Source organism: Amblyomma mixtum, chromosome 10 (assembly GCF_055824585.1).
Source record: "Amblyomma mixtum isolate Tamu chromosome 10, ASM5582458v1, whole genome shotgun sequence".
Taxonomy (NCBI): Eukaryota; Metazoa; Arthropoda; class Arachnida; order Ixodida; family Ixodidae; genus Amblyomma; species Amblyomma mixtum.
This window is the reverse complement of record NC_143021.1, coordinates 7,540,749-7,562,444: the sequence shown is the minus strand read 5'-3', so window position 1 is coordinate 7,562,444 and position 21,696 is coordinate 7,540,749. Positions and strand designations below refer to the sequence as shown.

The following is a 21,696-nucleotide window of genomic DNA, read 5'->3' as shown; positions in this document are numbered from 1 at the left end:
GAAGAAGCGCACACTTGAGAGCTTCTGGTTCTGAAATGGAGACGACGGAGGCGGGCAGGTGGTTCCAGTCTGAGCTGGTCTTTGGCAGGAAAGAATAAAAGTACTGGTTAGTTCTGCAACTTGGAACACTCATTTTGAGTCGGTGATCAATACGATATGATACATAACCTGGAGCAGTAAAAAGACTGTTGTAGCGATTGCTTGCGTAATATGTTTTGTGGAAAGTGAAAAGCCTAGAAAGATGACTCCGCAGTGAAAGATCTGGAAGGTCTAGAGTTCTTTTCAGAGTGTGATGCTAAACGAATGCGAGTAGTTAGTCAAGATGAAACGGGCCGAACGATTCTGATTCTAAAGTATTAGTCAGTGACTTGATTTTAGGGTCCCACACGGAAGACGCATATTCTATTTTAGATAGGACTACAGTTTTGTACAGAAGCAGTTTTAAACTAACCAGAGCAAGTGAAAAGTTCCGGCGAAGGAAACCAAGCATGCGATTAGCATTGTTAGTTATGTGTTCGATGTGCGTTTTCCATGAGAGGTCGTTGGTAATGTATACGCCAAGATATTTATATGCAGAAGCAAAAGCTAAAGGGAAGCCATTTAGAATGTATGGATGCGGGTTAGCTTTGTAAGGCAGTCGTCTTACTTTCATTGCTTTACATTCAGATACATTAAGCTTCATTAGCCAAGTGTCGCACCAAGCAGAAATGTTATTAATGTCAGATTGAAGAAGCAAGGTATCCGAAGGATTGGAAATTTCTCTTTATATTACACAGTCGTCACCACAGAGCCTCATAAATGATGTTATGAGATCAGGAAGATCATTAATGTAGATTAGGAAAAGGAGAGGTGCTAGACCAGATCCTTGAGGAACGCCCGATGATACTGAAGAAAGGTTAGAATCATGGCCATTAACTGTTACACACTGAGTACAACTGGCCAAAAAACACTCAAGTCATTTTAATACATCACAATCTATGTTTAGTTTGCTGAGTTTGAGAAGTAGAAGAGGATGAGAAATGGTATCGAAAGCTTTAGCAAAGTCAATGAACATGCAATCAACAATCGAAGAACTATCCAAAGCTTCAAACAGGTCATTAGTAAACGTGATTAACCGTGTTTCACTTGAATTATTTCCTCGAAAACCACGTTGATGGGCTGTAAAAAGATAATTGGACTCAAGGAGACTCATGAGGGCAGAATAGATTACATGTCAAAGTAATTTGCATGTAACAGAAGTTATTGATATTGGTCTGTAGTTTATAGGGCTGTGAACATGACCAGACTTGTGTACTGGAACCACCTTGCCCACCTTCCAGGCGTCAGGGAGCATGCCGGCCTGCAATGATTGAGTAAAAATTTCGGACAACATAAGTGAAGAATAAGTAATAGTGCATTTCAATATCATGTTGCTGATGCCATCAGTACCTGCTGAAGATTACATTTTAGCATTATCAATAAGTTTGTGAATTCCCTCCCAGTCAATGGCGATGGCATCCATCAATTGGGAGTCGAAGGTAGGCATCTCCGGAAGAGTAACTGGCGTAGTTGTTACGAAACATTGAGGAAATGTACGATTTAATACTGCAGAACATTCGTTTAGTGGGGCCAGGGCGCCTTGGTTATCTTTCAGTATCATTTTTTTTTTTCGGTGTCACGTTAAGGATAGTAAAGAACTTGCGTGGGTTAGTAATCAGTAATCTAGGCAAGGTATCTTGGAAAAAGTTGCGTTTCGCGCTGAAAAGGGCATTTTTATATTGCGATACTACACTACGATAAGCATTCCATCTCTCAGTAGCGTTAGATGCCGTGCAGCGACGAAGGATGCGTTTTTTTTTCTTTAGCAGTCGCCTCAAGGTACCATAGTGAACGTTTAGTGCACGTTATTCTACGAAGTGGGATGTGCTTATCAGTGAGCGCTTCTAGCTTGTCTTTGAAAAGCGTGCAGCGAACGTGCAGCGAATGTTCCCAAAATGTGGGGAAAAAAATGTCAGCAAATTTTTCTAGTTCGGTGTTGATTGCAGAATAATTTCTATTTTTTAATCCCGAATTACCTTATAATGTTTTACTGGGCGGGGTGCGCCTGACAGTAGAGTGAAATTGATAACTGAATGGTCGCTTAGTCCAGGCAGAAGTGTAAGAGATAAAACGGAGTCAAGGCAGGTTGTTAGAACAAGGTCCAGAATTTTGGCAGTGGATGCTGTAATACGAGTTGGCTCTTTCACAAGTTGACAGAGGTTAAATGTTGAACATAAGTCAAGGAAGGTTATCGATTCTGAAGAAGAACAAACAACAGGGTCGTCTTGCGTCCATGATATAGCAGGGAAATTAAAATCGCCTAAGAGAAAAATTGGTGCTTTTGGAAACCTGAGTAAAATTTTATTAAGACAGTCATGGAGGTTATCACAAAAACTGCTCGCTGATTTGCGGGGGGGGGGGGGGTCGGTAACAGGCACAAAAAATGATTTCCTTATGGTTTATCTTTGTACATGTGCAAAGGAATTCCAGCTCTGAGCTTATGAGAACATCATACGAAAGCAAGTCATCCGCAACGGCGATTAAAATCCCGCCACCCGGACGCCCAGAGCGGTCTTGTGTATAAACAGTGTAATTTCGTTCACAATCAAACAGTTCAGAGTCATCAATTTTGCCAGACAACCATGTTTCAGTGATAATAATCACATCGGCACCACACGTGTCTATCAGGCAGAATAGGGCGTCGCTTTTATTCATGAGGCTTCGAATATTTGTGAAAAGGAAACTGAGTGTTGTGTTGGGTTGGGTTTAATGGCACATAGGCAGCTAAGGCCATCATGCGCCAAGCACAAGAAAAGGAAACTGAGATCACGAGTGCCACTGATCCCTAATCATAGAGAACGGACGAATTTGAAGAGCCTCCTGCTTCAATGTGTAGTTGTCAGGGCAGGCTCAATTTCGCACACACGATGAGTTTGCGGACAATAAACGTAGCATTTCTTGTCCCCAAGACGCTTGTTGTAGCGCAAATTATAGAACGCTCCAATGCTTTTACCGAATTCCACCAGCTTCTTTCGCGATTGTCTGGTCGCCTTACAGAAATCTTCTTGCACACTAACACCGGTCTTCTTTAACTTATCCTTTTACGATAAGATTCGGTCTTTGGTCTTGGGGAAAGGGATTTAACAATTATCGGCCGGGTTTTAGCTGGAATGAACGGCCCTAACCTATGTGCGCGAGAAATGGCCTCATCACTTAGTTGCAGCGATAGGGAATCTGTTAAAAGGATTCGTACTTTTTCCTCGCTTTGGGCCCAAGTCTTATTCGCTTCATCTTCAAGTCCATAGAAAATGAAATTGTCTCGGCGTGACCTACCCTCATACTCATTGAGGCGAGTTTGGATCATGGTAGTCTCGCCTTTAACAACATCGGTGACTACGCGACTAAGTTCAGAAGCAACATGGATCCCTTCGAGAGTGTCTACTGTGGTCTCAACCGGTGCCAGTCTCACGCCGGTATCAGACACACGCTCCTCGAGGATCTTTTGGCTAGCTTTCACCTCATTAAGGGTCGACATTACTTCTGCATGACCCGATTTCATTGTACTTGCGAGCGCTTTTCTTGCCGCCAAAATTTCGTTGCTGGTGCCGTCAACATTTTCCCTATGGCCGGGGTTGAGCTCAACGTCACCCGACATGAAAAGCACCATCATAACATCTACGCAATCAGCAGCCAATAACAACAGAACATGTGGGCATGAGATGAGCACCAAGCACCTGTTGCTGGTGCGTTTAGAATAACGGGAATAAAACTGACTAACCTTGGTAACGAAAAAGAACGGAGGAAGCAGCGTCTGCACCGTTGCCGCTCTCCCATGCCCACTGGCGCGCGCACTTGAGAACAGGTAAATTATAGGTGATGACGCTGCTGGCACTGGCAATGCAGTTGTCTTGCTGTGACAGAGCACCGGTGATGTTCCAACGATGGGAGGTAGCGAAACCAGAACCGGCCACCCGCAAACTGCCGGAAGAAGGTCGAGGTATTAAAAACCATGTCTGAAGACTGGTCAACTTTCGCTAAGAAAATATCCAAAGTATGGGGGCCACACAGGAACCTATGCACCTATCCTTCCGATATTTGGGGCCACACAGGAAGGGGGCCACACAGGAACCTATTCTTTGCGATATTTTCTTAGCGAAAGTTGACCAGTCTTTAGACATAGTTTTTAATGGGGGGGGGGGGTAAAGGTTTTTTGCTACGTGCACGATTTTTTAGAGCTTTTAACAAAGCAGACTTCCTTCACCTACCCCTCTACAGTAGGTGAAGTTTTAAATGCTTTTAACAAACATGGACTTGGGCTCACGTTCACCCATGAACTTCCTGACACTAACGTCTTACAATTTTTAGATCTAAAACTAACATTTCTTGAGAGACATGTTTGCTGGGGCTATTATCCGCGCGCGAAGAAAGATCTTTTGCCTTATGATTCTATGCACTCAGAGACGGTGAAAAGAGCAATAGCGTCGCATTGCTTGGAGTCTTCTTTGAAAAAGTCGTACCCGCATCGGTTGCAGGCTAGCTTCCAGAATCAGGTGAGCCGGCTTTCGGCGGCTGGGTTCCCCTGCTCAGTGTTGACTGCTGTCTGCGAGACCCTTCTAAAAAAACTTAAGCAAGGAACACGAAGAAACTCCGGAGAGGATCGTTGCAGGTCACAGAAGCCAATGGTGGTGCCTTACTTGCACAAAACTGCTCACAACTTGAAGAAAGTGGCCAACAGGCATAAGGTGAGTGTCGTTTTTCGGCCCCCAACAAGCTGAAAAAGCTGTGCCCCCGTATTTGCAGCTCAAGAAAGCGGGGTTGCCAGATAAGGTACGACTCTCCATTCATCATGTGTTCTGCAGGAGTGGTCTATGCTATCCCCTTGACGTGTGGGAAGACCTACGTTGGCCAGACTGGGCGCTGCATCAACGAGCGCTTGGGGAACATGCCCGAAATTTATCAGATTTAAAGGATAAATATGCACATTTGGTAGCGCATATTATGGGTTGCGAAGGATGCGAGGCACGATTGAGTCAGACTAAGATTCTTGGCAAAAGCGCAGATAAGAAGGCACGTGAATGTCTGGAGGCTTTTCACATAAGGAAACTTGGCAATAGGTGTGTCAGCACCCCATCTGTTTCACTTTTATCGTCCGAGTTCGAATTCTTAGATGTCGCCCTTAAATAATCTTTGTTAACTTTTTTGTTTTTGTTTTGGTTACCGCCTGCTCATGCGTGCTCGCTGTGATGGTCGCTTCGATATCTTTACCTTTCCTGCCCTCCTCCTTCTTTTTCAGTGAAACTTCGCCATATAAAGGCGCTGCCTGGTTTCAATAAAGTTAGTTGTGAGTTAGCGCTTATCGTCCTTGTCTTTTCGTGGTTTGCATGCTCTGGCGCTATTTTCTTCAAATCAAGTATGCACCAACTCGCCCAAAAAGAAGTGTTAGTACACACCCTGACGGGAAATTGCTGTTTGGGCTGACCCAACAAATAGATGTATCATTACTGTGGAGAAATAAAGTATTATTACTAATATTATATAAAACTGTTGGCAATTTCTTGCTCAAAAAAATGATTTTTGCAAATGTGTTTAATATGCAAGACAGTTCACGTTCAGTCGGCATGGATAAAGTAACACTGTCTCCTCCATATGTGTGTGTGTGTTGCAGTGAAAAGTCTGATTTGTTGTCAGCACTCGTACTGGGCTCTTTTTGATGCGATCTGCTGCCTGCTGCAGTACTGACTAGCATTCCATGGATTGCCCTTGAGAGCTATACAAAAAGAAATGGTAGCAGTCGCATTAAGAAACAGAGCCCCCGCGGGCCTGGGTTCAGTCCAGGCCATAGTGACCTTGTTTCAATGGAGGCAAAATGTGCGGCACTGGTGTACTATGCGGCGCCAGAGCACATTAAAGAACCCCAAGCAGTTGAATTAACCGAAAGCGCTCTACTACGGCTATGAAAGTAAAATTCTGGAAAGGAAATTGCTGGTGAAGAGGAACTAAAGATGATAGTGTAATATCTGCAAGCTTTTGTTGATGCTGTATACCTGTAGTGTCATGTATTGCACGCTGAAAGTTGTTTTTGGTGGCTTCTTCACTGCTCCCGTTCTCAGCACTATTGTTGCTTGCCTTATCTAGAAAAATACTTTGACTAGTCTCATTGCTGCAGTCATGACATTGCTATCAAAAGGAATGCCCATCATATACCTTCACAAGGGCTTTTGCATGCAATGCCACCGACTACCATTTCGTATGCTAAAAAAGGGAGATAACAGAGCATTAGCATTTGCTTTATAGATATCTGCCTTTATAGATATCTTCTGCGTTATAAAAGCCCCAGTCGATTTTACAGCTTTGGTGACATGGCGCCACTTCCCGTGCTCATTAGCCTACAGGCTTTTTAGGCTGCGATAAGTAATTTGCTGGCCAAGATCAATGGGAGTGGATTTAGGGCTGCATCATGTGCTACCCAGATTACCTAGCCAAAGTTCCGCTTTTGCTGCGTCATGTAGTCTGTGGGCAATTCCTCTGCGCGGGGACGCACAGGCAGTCACTCGAGGCAGGACTTCGTACAAACGTTTATTCTCACATGGCAGGGGGGCCGGTCGTCGTCGTGGCAGCTGGGTCAGGTGGTCCTTTTGGCAGGGCTGGTCCAGGAGCGAGAGACCGCGAGCCTCTCCGGTCTCGCCTTATAAAGGCTTTCTCCTCGCCTCTCTCCCCCCGCCCCACCACTCGGGAAGAAGGGTTCCAGACTACCCGCGGTGAGCGGCGCGGGATTTGACTTGCCCGCGAGCAGACCCTACATCTCCCCCCCCCCCTCAAACGTCCGTCCCGGGGTCCGCCAGTAGGCGTTCGACGACCTCCGGGTCCGGGTCCATAGAGTCGTCGCAGGGGGGAGGGGTGCTCGCCGGGGGGCCGCTCACCGCTGGCTGGACGGGCTCCTCACGAGTCGCCTGGGGGAGCGAGGCGCCTGGCTCCGCTGGGGGCCCTGCCGGCAGCGCCCTCCAAAGCTCCTCGGCCGCCGGGGACAGCAGGTCTGGGCGGCTGGACTGGAGGATGCGGAGGGCCGCCTCCTCCGGGCGCCCCTCTGCAGTGGCGCAGCGCGGGAAGGCGCTGCAGCCGCCAAGCGCTTTTCCGCCGCGAAGGGGCTGCGCCTGGTCCCGCCACCTGGACCGCGCGCAGTAAGAGATGGCCGCTCCGTTGGCGACCGTGGTCCAGGTGGCCACGTGCCGCAGGACCCTGGGCCGCTTGGGTTGCGGCTGCTCGGCGGCCGAAGCGCCGGCTGGGTGCTGAGGGGGGCCCTGCGCCTGGTCGTCACTGGCCCTCTTGCGTTGGCCTGCACCACTGGGAGGTGCTCTCCAGTGGTTAGGCATGGGGTTTGGCGGGCGGTGGGGGCCACCGCGGCCGTGGAACCTGCGCCACTCGCGCGGCTCCTGCCGCCAGCCGGGTGGCGCGCCTTGATGGCGGCCACCGTTCGACGGTGGTCTGCCTTGCCTTCTGGAGTCCGAGCCACGGGCGTCGGTCCGCTGGAGCTTCCTAGAAGACATACTGAGAGGGCGAGAGCACTGCGAGTGATAATTGATCGAGAGACACGGGTGCTACCTGGTCCTCAGGTTGTAGCGTCGGTTGCAAACCGCACCGCTACCTGCTCGTCCTCCCGGGGGTGAGATCGCCGCATCGCGCTGATTTTCCACCGCTTCGCAGCCATCGTCCTTGCGAAGGTGGAAAGCCTTCAAATCAGCGACATGCACCGGACCGGCGGTTTCGCCGTTTGTCAACAACCGCAACTGGTAGGTGAGCGGCGTAGTCCGTGCCGTAACTTCGTACGGCCCAGCCCACTTGTGCGCTAGCGACGCGGCGAAACCGCGCGCTGCGTTACTAAGTGGGTGCGTTCTCTTGAGTACTAGGTCGCCCGTGTTGAAAACGACGTGACGGCGACCTTTGTTGTACTGATCCGCCTGCTCCATGCGCGCCACATCGAGGTTTTATCGGGCTGCTCGCTGCGCTGCCTCCAGGCGCTCCCGGAGCCTTGCCGCGTACTGCGAAAGCGGAGGGGGCGCAGGCCCCGCCGCGTCGAGTAGGGCATTCTCTAGCGGAAAAGCGATCTCTCTCCCAAAATTCAAGTAAGCGGGTGTAATACCCACTGACCTGTTCACGGTTGTCCTTGTAGCGAACGCCAGTTCGGACAGCCGCGCGTCCCAATCTCTGTGCTGCTCGGTCGTCGCGACCAGCATGCTCTTCAGATTTCGATTCACCCGCTCGGTTATGTTGCTCTGAGCGTGGTAGGGACTCGTTCTCCTGTGGCGGATTTGAAGCGCCCGACAGGAGTCTACAAAGACTTTGCTTGTGAAATACGAAGCATTGTCTGTAATCAGGTCGGAAGGGAAACCGAAACGAGTGAAAGTCTCCAACAGTTTTTCCCAAATTCGTTCCGACACAAGCTTCCTAAGGGGGAAAACCTCAACCCACTTGGAATAGTGGTCCGTTATTACCAGGATGAATTGGTTTCCGCGCGCGGACCGAGGGAGGGGTCCCATGATATCGCACGCGACCACTTGCCACGGGTAGTTGCTAACTACCGCCTTCATCATGCCAGCGGGCTTGCCCGCCCGCGGCTTGGCTACCTGGCATACCGGGCAGGTACGGGCGTATCCCAGCACATCCTTTCTCATGCCTGGCCAGGTCGCGACACGGCATAACTTGTCGTAAGTCTTACTGCCGCTGCCATGGCCTGCCAGCGCTGAGTCATGGAAGTACTGCAGGAACCGTTTCCGCAACCTTCTCGGGACCGCGACTCGGAAAGGGGATGCTATCGCCGCTTCCTCGTCAAGTTGGGGGATGTAGCGGAGCAGCAAGCCATCATCGCCCAGCAGATACGCGTCGTACTTGCCCTCAGCGTTCCCGGTGCAAGCTGCGCTGCTCGCAAGCTCCATCAGCACCCGCTGGCAAAGACCGTCTGCTTTCTGGGCCTCGATCAGCTCTTCTCTACTGACCGCTACTCCCCAAGACAGATTTCTTTCTGCCTCGCTCCTAGGCAGGCGAGCGGTCGCCGCCACGAGCTGCTGTGTTTCCCTTCCCTCACAGCACCGTGCGGGACCTTTGTCCGTCTCCTCTCTCTCCAAACAGGGCGCGACACTCCCGTCCGCCCTCTCTTCCTCTCCGACAGCGGTGACGCCGCTTTTTACAAAGCTGGGCTGCGCCTCTGAAGCGCTTCCGCCAGCATTCCATGGTGCGCGCGATAAAGCATCGGCCACCTTGTTCAAGCTGCCCCGGCGGTACTCGATGGCGTACGCGTAACGTTGCAACGTCAGCGCCCATCTCGCGAGTCTGCCTGCGGGGTTCTTGAGCCTCTTTAACCAAGACAATGCCTGATGATCTGTCTGCACGGTGAAGACCGCTCCGTCTAGGTACATGTCGAACTTCGACAATGCGAACATGATCGCCAGGCATTCTTTTTCGGTCACGGAGTAATTCCGCTCCGCCGATGTGAGCGTGCGACTAGCGAACGCGACAGGGCGCAGTTTGCCCTCGTGTTCCTGTAACAAAACAGCTCCAACACCGTAGTCACTAGCGTCTGTCTGCAAGACAAACTGCTTGTTCAGGTCGGGGAGGCGCAGACTAGCGGTATTCGCTATCGCGCGAGCCAAGGCAACAAATGCGTCACTCTGTTCCTTGCCCCAGACCCACTTCGAGCCTTTACGCAACAGCAGGTTCAGCGGCCTTGCAAGCTCCGAACAGCGCGGGATGAATTGCCTGTAGAACGCAACCATCCCCAAAAACCTCTGCAAGCTTTTCACATCCATGGGGCAGGGGTAGTTCAGAATTGCCTGCAGTTTGTCATCATTCGGTCTCAGTGTGCCATCATCCACGACAAAGCCCAAGAGGTTCACTCTCTTCGATGCCAACTGCACTTTCTTTGGATTAATGGTTAGACCGGCACGTCTCATTCTATCGAGAACGGAATTCAGGTGAATGAGGTGCTCGTCGAACGACTGTGAGAATATCACAACGTCGTCGAGGTACGCCATGGCGTAGTTGAACCTTGCATCGCCCAGCACGATGTCCATCAGTCGCATGAACGTGCTCGGGGCGTTAGACAAACCAAACGGGAGTCGAGTAAATTCGAAGAGCCCGCGGTGGCAGGTGAATGTGGTTTTCTCAATGTCACCTTTGGCCACCTCAATCTGCAGGTACCCTCTGCTTGCATCTAGGACTGTGAAGAACCTCGCGTTCCCTAACGCGTACATCACAGCCTCGATCGACTGAAAAGGGTACGCAACCGTAGGCGTCAGTGAGTTGAGCTTACGATAATCAACACACAGCCTGACCGATCCATCTTTCTTCGGCGCTAGAACCACTGGGGACGCCCAGGGACTTTGTGAGGGTCTCACCGCACCGGTGTCAATCATCTCGTCTAGGGCACAGTCGAGAAGCTGCCTCTTATGCGCACTTAACGGCCTCGGGTTGCACCTGAAAGGGCGCGTATCACCCGTCTGAATCTCGTGCTGAAGCAGGTCGGTTCTGCCCGGTTTCTCCGTGAAGCAATCCGAAAACGGGAGTAAAGTTTCCGCGAGCCTTCGGCGCTGACTACTGGGTCCTGAGAAAGACGCAATAATCGCTTCTAACGGGCCACCGTCTCTCAGCGTCTCGAGGGAGCTCACCTGCCTTTCTGTCGCACAGGTGTGGACAACCACCTTTTGTGCAGGACAGCCGGGCAAGGATGCGCTTTCGAAGGGAATGAGGGGGGCGAGCTGGCTGTAACGATAGCCATTCTCCCCCATGTCGAGCACAATGCCTTCGCTCGAGAGAAAATCCCTTCCCAGAATTACTGGTATCGACAAGCCAGGCAGATAGACGAAGCGATGTCTCCGCTTTCTGCCGTCAAAACGCATCGTAAGACGCACTGCTCCCTTTGGCTTTGCCGCCCCAGCTGCTAAGCTTAACGGGGTTTCGGCCGGTCTGACACGGATGTTACCTATCCGGCAGGCCTCGTACACCTCGTCACCGACCAGTGACAGCGTTGAGCCCGTGTCTACGAGTGCAGAGTAGCATCGACCCGCTAACTGCACTAGCATAAAAGGGCTTGAGCGCGGAACGACTCCCTGAGTTCTACAGGCGAGCGGGACAAAGGCCTCCCCGTCGCCGGCGCGGGAGTTCTTTTCCTGACTAGCGCCTTGACAACCATGAAATTCTCCCGCTGACGGTGAAAGGCCGCTGCCACCTGACATCACCGCCAGCGCCTGGCGTTTCCCTGCATACGCCTAGCTTGGCATTCGCGTGCCACGTGGCCGGGCTGGTTGCAATTCCAGCAAAGCCGGTCATTCACCCGCCGCGTAGACGGAGGACCTCTCGTTCCACGAAGCGGTTGGGGACGGCTCTCCCCTTTCTCCGCGCATTCCTGACGCTCGCTCCGCGCGTGGCCTGTGAGACCGGCTCGACGCCGCTGCTCGAATGCGTACGGGTCAAGCGCACGAGGGACATCAGGGGGTTCCGCCTGATTTTCCACGGCCATTACCTCGGCGCGCCGAGCCCTCATCGCGCATTCTCGGCCTCCATCCCATGCGCATCCCGGTTCCAGCGATTCGGCCGGCCTGAGGGGCGGCCGGTAGCGCAGTTCGGCGAGTAAATCCGCCTGCACGGTCTTGGCCTCCTGCGCTAGGGCCTCGAGGTTTGTAAAACTGCGGCCCCGCAGATACGGCTTGAAGCGTGGATGGCACTGCCTGATCACACGCGCAACCTGATCTCGGTCGGTTGCCGTCGGGTCTGCCCTCTTGTACAGCTCTTGCATTGCGCGTACGTATTCGAGGAGGCTTTCCTCTGGGTGTTGGGTGCGCAACGCGAGCTCATCCAGCATCCGGCGCTCATAATCAGGCGGCAAGAACTCGGCGCGGAAACGGTCTTTGAAGTCCGCCAGCGACTGGAAAGTCGGCTGGCAGCGCCTCCATCGCGCCGCGCTCTCGACGAGTGCTACAGGCAGGACCTGCCCTAGCATTACGTCATCTGGGGCGCCCAGAGCCGTCTGGTAGTCCTCGAGTTGTTGCAAAAACTCGTGGACTGATTTCGCGTCCGTGTACCCGGAAAAGGAGGGGACCTCCATATTTATCCTCGGGCGCGATGCTGTCGCCGATGCTACCGATGCTGCGGCCTGGTTGGCGCCAGCCACCGAACCGAGCTGACGGGCTAATGCGGCAAACATCTCAGTCACCTGTTCTATTACGGCCGCCGCGTCGGCCGTCTCACTACCGGCTGCCCCGCCATCCAAAGCCGTGGCTGAAACATCCTTTCTGGGAGGCATAGTTCGCGCTAACTGTCCGGCCGCACCGGCTAACTGCTCATGGCAACAAGAACATTCACATACACAACAATCTATCTACAAACACGCGGAAATACACAACACAAAACGCCCGAAAACTACATAAATAACACAAAACCCCTAACAAATTTACAACACTACACAAGTCGCTACCCCGCGAACATTCCGCCTGACCCGCTCCTTAACCCTATCGGTCCGGCGTGGCCCTGAACAAAGAGGGCCTGCCACGAGTCTGGCTGCACGTCCCAAAATCGGCAGAGAAATCGTCCACAAGGTGTTAATTAAAGCCGCACGCTGGGCGCCATTGTTTGTGGGCAATTCCTCTGCGCGGGGACGCACAGGCAGTCACTCGAGGCAGGACTTCGTACAAACGTTTATTCTCACATGGCAGGGGGGCCGGTCGTCGTCGTGGCAGCTGGGTCAGGTGGTCCTTTTGGCAGGGCTGGTCCAGGAGCGAGAGACCGCGAGCCTCTCCGGTCTCGCCTTATAAAGGCTTTCTCCTCGCCTCTCTCCCCCCGCCCCACCACTCGGGAAGAAGGGTTCCAGACTACCCGCGGTGAGCGGCGCGGGATTTGACTTGCCCGCGAGCAGACCCTACAAGTCTCAAAGAACTATCAACTGTGCATTTATGCTCATAGTTTATGCATAACCAGTGTACCTGTTTACTATTTCAGCAACAGCTGGGTGGCAAGATTAAATAGAAAAGGGTAGGCATGTTACTAGTCAAAGTGGAAAAGCTGTGATGAATGGTATTTTTTTTTCCTTTGAGTAAGACATCATTTGTCCCAGTTCTAAAGAACTAACTTTTGAAAGTTTGGAAGCAACATTAACAATCCTGTCCGTTTTTTTACCAAACAGAAAATTCACAAAATGCGTCACATCTTGACAGCATTTAATTCATGCATTCAACACCTCTCCCTCACTTTACTGGCGCCGAGCTAAATGCTCAAGGCATTCTTATCTGCGCGACATACAAGCCTCAGCGGCCTTGCATTCCAATCACACCAGCCCCAACCAATCGCATTTGAGGAGCTGCGTGTACGGTCTGGAGCACGCAATGCGCGCTCGCGTCTCAGCGATTGAACAGATGCACAGGAATATCGCATTTGATGGCCTCACGCGGTGCGTACAGAGTCGATCACACTTGTCTAGAGTAGCCGCCGCGGTGGCTCAGTGGCTATGGTGCTCGGCTGCTGGCCCGAAAGACGCGGGTTCGATCCCGGCCGCGGCGGTTGCATTTCTTTGGAGGAGAAATTCGAGGCCCGTGTACTGTGCGATGTCAGTGCACGTTAAAGAACCCCAGGTGGTCGAAATTTCCGGAGCCCTCCACTACGGCGTCTCTCATAGCCTTAGTCGCTTTGGGACGTTAAACCCCATAAACCAACCAACCAACACTTGTCTAAAATGCTCGGACGGTGTGCTGCGGATTAAATGAACTGAAATCTTTTCACAGCTGCTTTGTTAGCGGTAAGGCACTAGTGCCTGTGCGTTCACGTCTCTATTCAGCTGTTCTCGAGCGCAAGCATTATCAATGAAAGTCAATTCCTGCTTCATAATTTCTCTTCATTCAACCGAACTGCACCTTTCTAGCGCTCTAGACAACTTTGATCGACTCTGTACGAGCATAACCACATCGCAAACATGAGCACAACCGCGCGGCCGTAGCTGCCGCGGAACCGACACAACCCGAGCAAACACACATCCGCGCCCGCCTGGCCCACGCGGCCAGCGACCAGCACGGAGTTTGCTGGCCGCTGCTGGTAACAGCCGGCCGGCAGCAACCAGGCACCCTCCTTTCCTCCTCGTTTCCGTGGTTTCTCTCATGAGGCCCCGTCTCGCGCCCGTTTCACCAGAGCCATTTGGGAATCAAGCGAGGAGCAGTTGAGGAGGGCAGTCCCCCATGCCTCTCGGGAAGAGGTAGGGTAAGGGGGCAGGTGGGGATGTTGAGTACATACCCACACCACGCGGAAGACATCGCAGATCTCCCCACAGTGCGGGCATCGCCCATCCGTGTTAGGATCGTAATGTTTTATGATTGCAGGACAGAGTAGAGTACCTGTCTGCCGGCGCCTTAAATTTCGCTCCTCCGTCGTAATCGGCCCCTTTGCAGGGGCCGGGAAAAAACGGTGGTTATCGTTGTAATGTGTTATGATTTCCCTGAACAGCTGCAGCGGCTGGTTTGTCTCCGAGCCAGAAGAGCTGGGATAAGGAGTCCGGTGAGTAAGCGCTCTGGCAGCCGCGTCAGCGGCCTCATTACCTCATAACCCCTGGTGGCCAGGAGCCCAAATGATTCTTTTCGGTGCAGGATCAGTGGCAGTCCGTCTTAGAATACAAGCAGCTAAGGGGGAGATGTCCCCAGCTAAGCAATGATCACATGCTTTTCGGGAGTCCGTGATAATGATTCTCGAATTGGCGGGGGCAACAGCAAGCGCTATCGCTACTTCCTCGGCTCGCATTGAATTCTGGGCTCTGAAGGAGAGTCAATCAACATGCATTTCCTGGTGAACGATAGCGGCTGTGTAAAATTTCGTGAGCGATGGCCCAGCTACGTCCACGCAGTGTACACCGGGTCGGCAGCCGTGTTGTCTCTCAAGAGCCCGAGCCCGCGCTTTTAAGGCAGACAGCTGGGCTAGTTGGTGTTTAGATTGAGAGGACATAGTAGTAGCGCTTAAAAAACAAAGACGACAGGGTAGAGAAAGACAGCACAGGCGCTTGTCGTCTGTTTTCGTGCATGTCGGTGTCCATGTTACGGGGGAGCGGGCAGACCCAGAGCATATGGCGCCACAATTCTGGGATGTGCTCCGCCTCCTCTAGAGTGCAATCGTGTTGGATTTGTAAGCGGTTTAGCAGGCGGCGCCCGGGGGCCGTCTGCATGAGCCGCGTGTATTGGTTCACGAGGTTGGCCTCGCGCAGCTCCTGGTGGGAGTTTAGCACCCCCAATGCCTTGAGCTTGGTATTAGAGGTAGCCAACGGGAAATCCAGAGCTCGCTTAGTTGCCTTGCAGATGATGGCGTCTATTCGCGCGTCGTCTTTCTTAGTAGTGTGAAGGTATGGCATGGCGCAGAGGATCCGGCTAGTCACGAAGGCATAGGCGAGCTGAAGCGCGCCCCTGCCCCGCAGAGCGCCCCGCTAGTTGGAAACGCGGTGGATTATGCGCCCTTCCTGTTTGCCTACTCTCGTGCGTTTCGCAATAGTGGAGTCCGGTCTGAGTCTGTGGTGAAAGAACGGGCTGAGGATCCGGAGCTCCTCCACCTCTCTAATAGGACCTCCTAACAGAGAGATGTGTATTTCTGTCCTATCCTTTGGGTTCGCTCTGACATGCAGAAGCTCTGATTTCGCTGGAGCACATTGGAGCCCACAGTCTATAGCGTACGCGTCGACTATGGAAGCGGCCTGCTGAAGGTGGTCCTCCATGTCCCCAAGGCTCCCCTCAATGGTCCAGATTGTAATGTCATCTGCATATATCGCGTGTTGAATGCCTTCCATCCGGGCCAGTTGGCTTGGGAGGCGAATCGTAGCCATGTTGAACAGGAACGGTGATACTGATAACACAGCTCCCTGAGGGGTACCCCGTGTTCCCATCATGTAAGGACCATATTCCTCGTCCTCAATCCGAAGAAAGACCTGGCGATTAGTCAAGAAAATCACTTACATACACGTAGGCCCTAGCCCCACAATCCTTGGAACTCAAGTTGGCCAGGATGCTACCGTGTTTAACATTCTCTAAAACCCCTTTCAGATCAAGGGCGAGGATGGCTTTGTCATTGGGCTGCATAGTTGTGGGTCGCATTACATCCCTGTGCAGCTGGAGAAGGACGTCCTGTGCAGACATGTGGGGGCGAAACCCTAACATAATGACTGCAAAGAAGCCCTTGCTCTCCAGCTGGGGAGAGAGGTGATCCCGTACCATTGTATCTAGCTTTCCCGCACACGAGGTCGGTGATATGGGCCTCAGGTTGTCCGTATTCACGGCCTTAGCTATTTTAAGGATAAATGTCACAAGTGACGTTTTCCATTCGGGAGGGAGTGGACGCCGACTCCAGATGTGGTTCGCCAACAGGTTCACTGTTATGTGGTCCCGTCCCGGAGCCGTACCCCGGCGCATTTTTGCCAAGGCTGCCTTAAGGTCATGCAACTCAAAAGCGGGATCGAGTGTTTGATTAGGCCTGCCAGAGTACATGTACTCAGGCCCAGTCGGGTCCGCCATTCGACAGAGATAACTGTCGCACAGAGTGTCCGCAAGTTGCGCCGTCGTACCTTGGTTACCATGCAGAGCCCGCCGGAGCTGCTTTTGCGTCTCCCCTCTCGTTTGGGAGAGGTCGATGAGACTGCGAAAGAGACGCCACGTCCCCTTCGAGCTCATTTGATGAGCTGCGGCGTCGCAGCGTGCTATCCAATTTGGATCTGAGAGCTCGGCAGCATGCACTCCAGCCTGCTCTGTGAGTTGGGCTATGCGGGCGCGTAGTTTGCGATTAGTTTTCTGCTTTTCACACCGTTTAGTTAAGCTCTTGCGAGCCTCCCAGAAATGCAAAAGGTGAGTGTCCACTGCGGAGATCTCTTCGGTGGTTTGTAGTGTAGTGACATGTTGTTTTGAATGTTGTGTATGTGGTTAGCCCACTCCGCGTAGCCGCTGGAAAAGAGTACGAGAAGGTAGTGTGATTTTGTAATTTGTGCCAATCAATCAGCTTGGCCTGACCGCATTTTTTGCGCGCTGCATTTGCCACGAGTGTAATTCGGAGAAGGCAGTGATCGCTGCCAAGAGAGTCTCCCAAGTTCTCCCAGGCAGCCTCTCCGGCATTTTTAACGAGAGAAAGGTCTGGACACGTGTCGCGGGTTACCGATTTCCCCACTTGGGTGGGATACGCCGGGTCCGTGAGCAACGTGAGGCTGAGGGTGGAGATGAGTTACGCCAGCTTACGTCCTCTTGCCTTTTCGAAGTGATAGCCCCAGTGAAGTCTTGGAGCGTTGATGTCTCCAACGATCACTAGAGGCTCTTTGCTGCCGTTTCTATCGCACGAAGGAAGATTTCACCGAAAGTTATGCGCGGCTTACGTAGAGGGCAGTAAATGTTGAGGATATGTATTAAAGGGTCCCTGAAACGGTGTCCATGTAGGCAAAGAGAAGTCGAAGTATTGATAGACATTGAACGATCCATCATCCTACCGCAAAAATTTTTGATCTCCCTTGTGCGGAACCAGAGATAATGGCTATTAAAAATGACCACCAGCCTTTTCCCTCTCAACTCGTACACCGGAGCGAACCATAAAAAAATAAAGATTACAGGCCGGGACCATGCTCCGCCCACAAATACGTCATCGACGAGATCGGTTTGTTTACTTCCGGTTGACGCGCTCTTTCGCTCGCTCGCTCGCTTTCCCGCTGTCTGCTATGTTCACCTGTGTCTCGCAACCGTCGCTGCGGCTTCTCTCGTACTATAGACCCCGAGCAGAAGGAACGACTTTTGCGGATGAGTGCCGAAATGGGATTTCAGCCTTAAGGCGGGGACACATGTGCGAAAAGTGTGTGCGATTCGCTGCGGCGCGCCGTTGTGAACGACGTCGTAACAACCGATCGCAGCCCGTCGCCTGCGTCCAACCTGCTGGATGTCTACGACAAGCCGCGCGCGGAAAACGCAAGGACGGGAAGCGGGAGCCAATACGAGTGCGGAGAGCGGCAGCGTCATGATGCCGTACAGCGCGCTGCTCAGGGCGCTCGGGGCCGAGCCACGCCGGACCGGCCTGCCAGCCTTGATGCCGGCCACCGGCGACTGAAAAACGCGCTAGTATTGTTTGTTCTCGTCCATAGCAAGCCCTTGGATAGATGCATGTCAAAAATGCATAATTTCTGACGATCGTTGGCCAATACCGAGTTGCTGGTAAAAGTGATGACTGCGATACAAGCAAATTTCATCCAACAGCCGATTTGGTGCTGCTGCTACTTAGTGCAGTTCGCCAACCGTCTGCTAGCTCCGTTGCTGAAGGCATCGTGGAAATCGAACATATCTTTTATTATGGGACGAGTTCGCAGTAAAGCGATGTGAATAGTAGGCCTTTTATTATAGCGCAGGCAACTTCCGAAGCGCCGTCAGCTGCGGTTTCAATGCGAAACCAGATAGGCCTAGCGACGACTAGGGCAGCCTGGGACCAGCGCGCAGTTCGTCGCGCGGCGTTGCCGCAGGCGGTGTCGTTGCCGAAAGATCCACTTTTGCACAGACATATTTTCGTTGCTCGAATCTAGGAAGCATCCTCGCTGGTATCATGGCTGTTTTGCATTTTCTTGTGCGAACGTGATGTACGCCGAGCATGCCGGCCGGCCGGCCAGCCTGGATCCCGTCTGCCGGCGACATAAAAACGAGCTAAAGTGTGTTCTTGACGTAAATAATAAACCCTGGGATAAGAAATGTGAAAAATGTGTCATTTTTGAGGATCGCTGACCAATACTGAGCTGCTGGTAAAGGTAACGACTGTGATACGAGCAAATTTCTTGCCACAACCGTCTCGCAGCAGCCGCTGGTCCGACGTGGGGTCCGGCTCGCCTGGCGCCCGCTCGCTTCGCTGCAGAAGGAGTCGCGGAAAGTGACCATACTATTATTTTATTGTGAGATGATGCTGTTGACTGCAAAGCGATGTGTTGAGTAAACCTTGTATTATAGCTTAGGCGACTTCCGAAGCGCCGGCCGCTGCAGCTTCGATGCCAAAGAGGCAATAGGCCTAGCGACGACCACGGCAGCCAGGCAGCAGCAGAGCTCGTCGCCCTGAGCGCCCGCGAGCGGTGCCGTTGCCGAAAGCTCGCAACATAAGCAGGCGTGCTTTGTCGCTGCTCGAGAAGTATTTCTGATAACAAGGCGATCTTTCCTTGTGATATTTGTACACCATCCCAAGCAGCGCTCAGGCATTGCTGCACGGCGGCGAAGTGCGACACGTTTTGTGAGCGGAGCTTGGGTAGGGCGGCGCAGCGATGCTCACCGCTCCGTGTCTCCCTGCTTGTAGTGGGGCGGCAGTTCGCAAGCGACGATCGGTGCAGCGCGTCGGCCAAGCTTTTAAGGACACGCCGTTCATTCAGAAATCGAGCGCTGAATCCTGACGACGACGACGGCTCGCTCACTTCCATCTTTCGGCAGACAGTGCCGAAGGGCAACATCTTGCCGAACCCTGGCTTTGCAACCAACGACACAGCACGGCCGGTCCATTTTGATTGCGCATGCGACGGAGGTCGCGACAGAAATCAGTAGTGCGGTGACTCCAAATCGCACCTCGATTCTCGATTCGGTTCGACGGCGGCGCCGGCGGAGTGACACAAGCGGCACGAGCAGACGAAAACATTGTAAACCGGAAGTGCAGTACTAATTTCTGACACCAAACACACAATAACTGCGTAAACATGCATATAAACGACAACTCTGCTTGCTGAAATGCGAAATGTTTCCGAAAAGAGTAAGAGTGTGAAGTATCTAGAGCTTCTAGTTTGTTAAATGCGTGATTTCACGTTGGCACCGCGAACCAATCATAGGCCAGCACTTGTGACGTAAAGAGTACAAACTGACGTAATGAGTACGGATTCGGGCGGAAGTTCACCGCCGCTGGTCGCCGCGAGGCTCGGGAGAGGTAGTTTTTGAAAATGTATTGTAAATTATCTACTCGCCTTTGATGTATTGTACGCGGCATGAACGTTCAGTGGCCTACGCTCTACATAATGCAAGTATTTGTTTGCCAACCTCAGACACCCCTTTCAGGGACCCTTTAATGGGTCGCGGAGTCTGAGAGGCAGTACACGGACCATTGTATATTCTTGCTCGGTGCTCAAGTCTAAGTCGACCTGAACGACGGTCTAATCCTTACTCACCAGGATGTACGTCGAGGGGCCCCCCTGAAAGGTGCTTATGCCTGTGAATTTAGCGTCTATGCCGGGCTCCTGCAGGGCAATGAGCGCCGGCATGTCACCTAGGCACTGCAGGTAGAGCTGGAGGTGTGACCGCTTTTTCCAAGCTCTGAAACCCCTCCAGTTCCATCTGATGATCTGGAATTCATCCAGGTTTTTAAGGCGAAAGCCTTTAATAGCTTGTACTGTCGTGACCAAGACGTGTCAGCAAATATGTCCGCATTTCAGATTGGTCGAAACAGTCGTGACGTCACTGAGCGCGAATTTTGACGGATGTGCACCGAAATATGTGAGACAGTTACTGCGCTATTTCCTTTCCTCAAATACAATTTTCGACTGGTGTCCACCGAGATATGTGACACAGTTACAGCGTAATTTCCTTTCCTCAAATACAATTTTCGTTTCCTTCACTACGGCCCCTCTTTCTTCTTTCACTCACACTTCCTTCCTTCCTGTACGGTGCGGTTCAGGTATCCACCGAGATGACAGAGAATTTCAGTGACATTTTCTTTGCTCAAAAAGCGTTGCGTTCAAAGGGCAACGCATCCCGCCGAACGGGTGGTGGCGTTCCGTGGACTACCTGGCAACGCTACAACACGCTGTCGCATTCCACTCCTAAAGGCAAAGATTAAGCGATGTCAAATTATTGCCTTTTCGCTCTCCTGTCAGTAGATATATATGCTATCCTGTTTTACATCGCCCATTCCTGTTAGTTACTTAGAGATGTTTATGGTACCTCTCTAATTTGCTCGCCTTACATGCTTAATGTCACGTGTTCTTGTAAATGTAAATATATCTGGTAACCATGGCATGTGTACATATGTAAATAAATTTTTTCTAAACAAGATTAAGGGATAATAATTGGCAGTTAATTAATGCACCAACAGAATAAGCAGTGAACAATCGCGTACCAGAATGCAGCACTCAGGCTCTCGCCACTTTAGGCGCTGAAGTTCCTCGTAATTTTTTAGCATTCCTGTTAGATTAGCTAACCATCTTGTATTCATTTACGGGGCGGGTGGAATAGCTCTGGCCGGGAGCCGGTGCAACTCCAGTGAGGGGACGCACCGGCCAACCGGCAGCTTATCCTGAACCGTGTTCCTCCGCTGCCTGGTGGGAGGCTGTCTTACGTTTGAGGTGCGGGGATTCGAAGCTACACTCTAAGAACTGCTACTCCTGCATTAAGAGTAAAAGAGCCTCGCTACTCCTGCAGGTCTCAATCTACTCTCTCTACAAACGAGAAAGAGTGAAAGGTCCTGTTCACTCCTCTTGACAAAAGAGTAAAATGGCATTTCCACTCCTGCATACCCCAAGGGAGTTCAGTGCTTGTTTTACTCCTCCGCCAAAGGAATTAACAAACAAATGATAACGTTCATGCGGCTCCACAGGCTGCACAATAGATATCATTGCTCATCGTAGCAAGCAACTCGTATTATTTTCTTATGCCGCAAAGAATAATCTACAGCGAGGACGCGTTGTTCATTTTGCTA

General features: G+C 52.0%; 1 pseudogene; it reads right to left on the bottom strand.

Moving 5' to 3' along the window:
• Nucleotides 1-14,148: 14,148 nt before the first annotated feature.
• LOC149325079 (uncharacterized) overlaps nt 14,149-21,696 on the bottom strand; it is a 34,876-nt pseudogene continuing 27,328 nt past the window's right edge.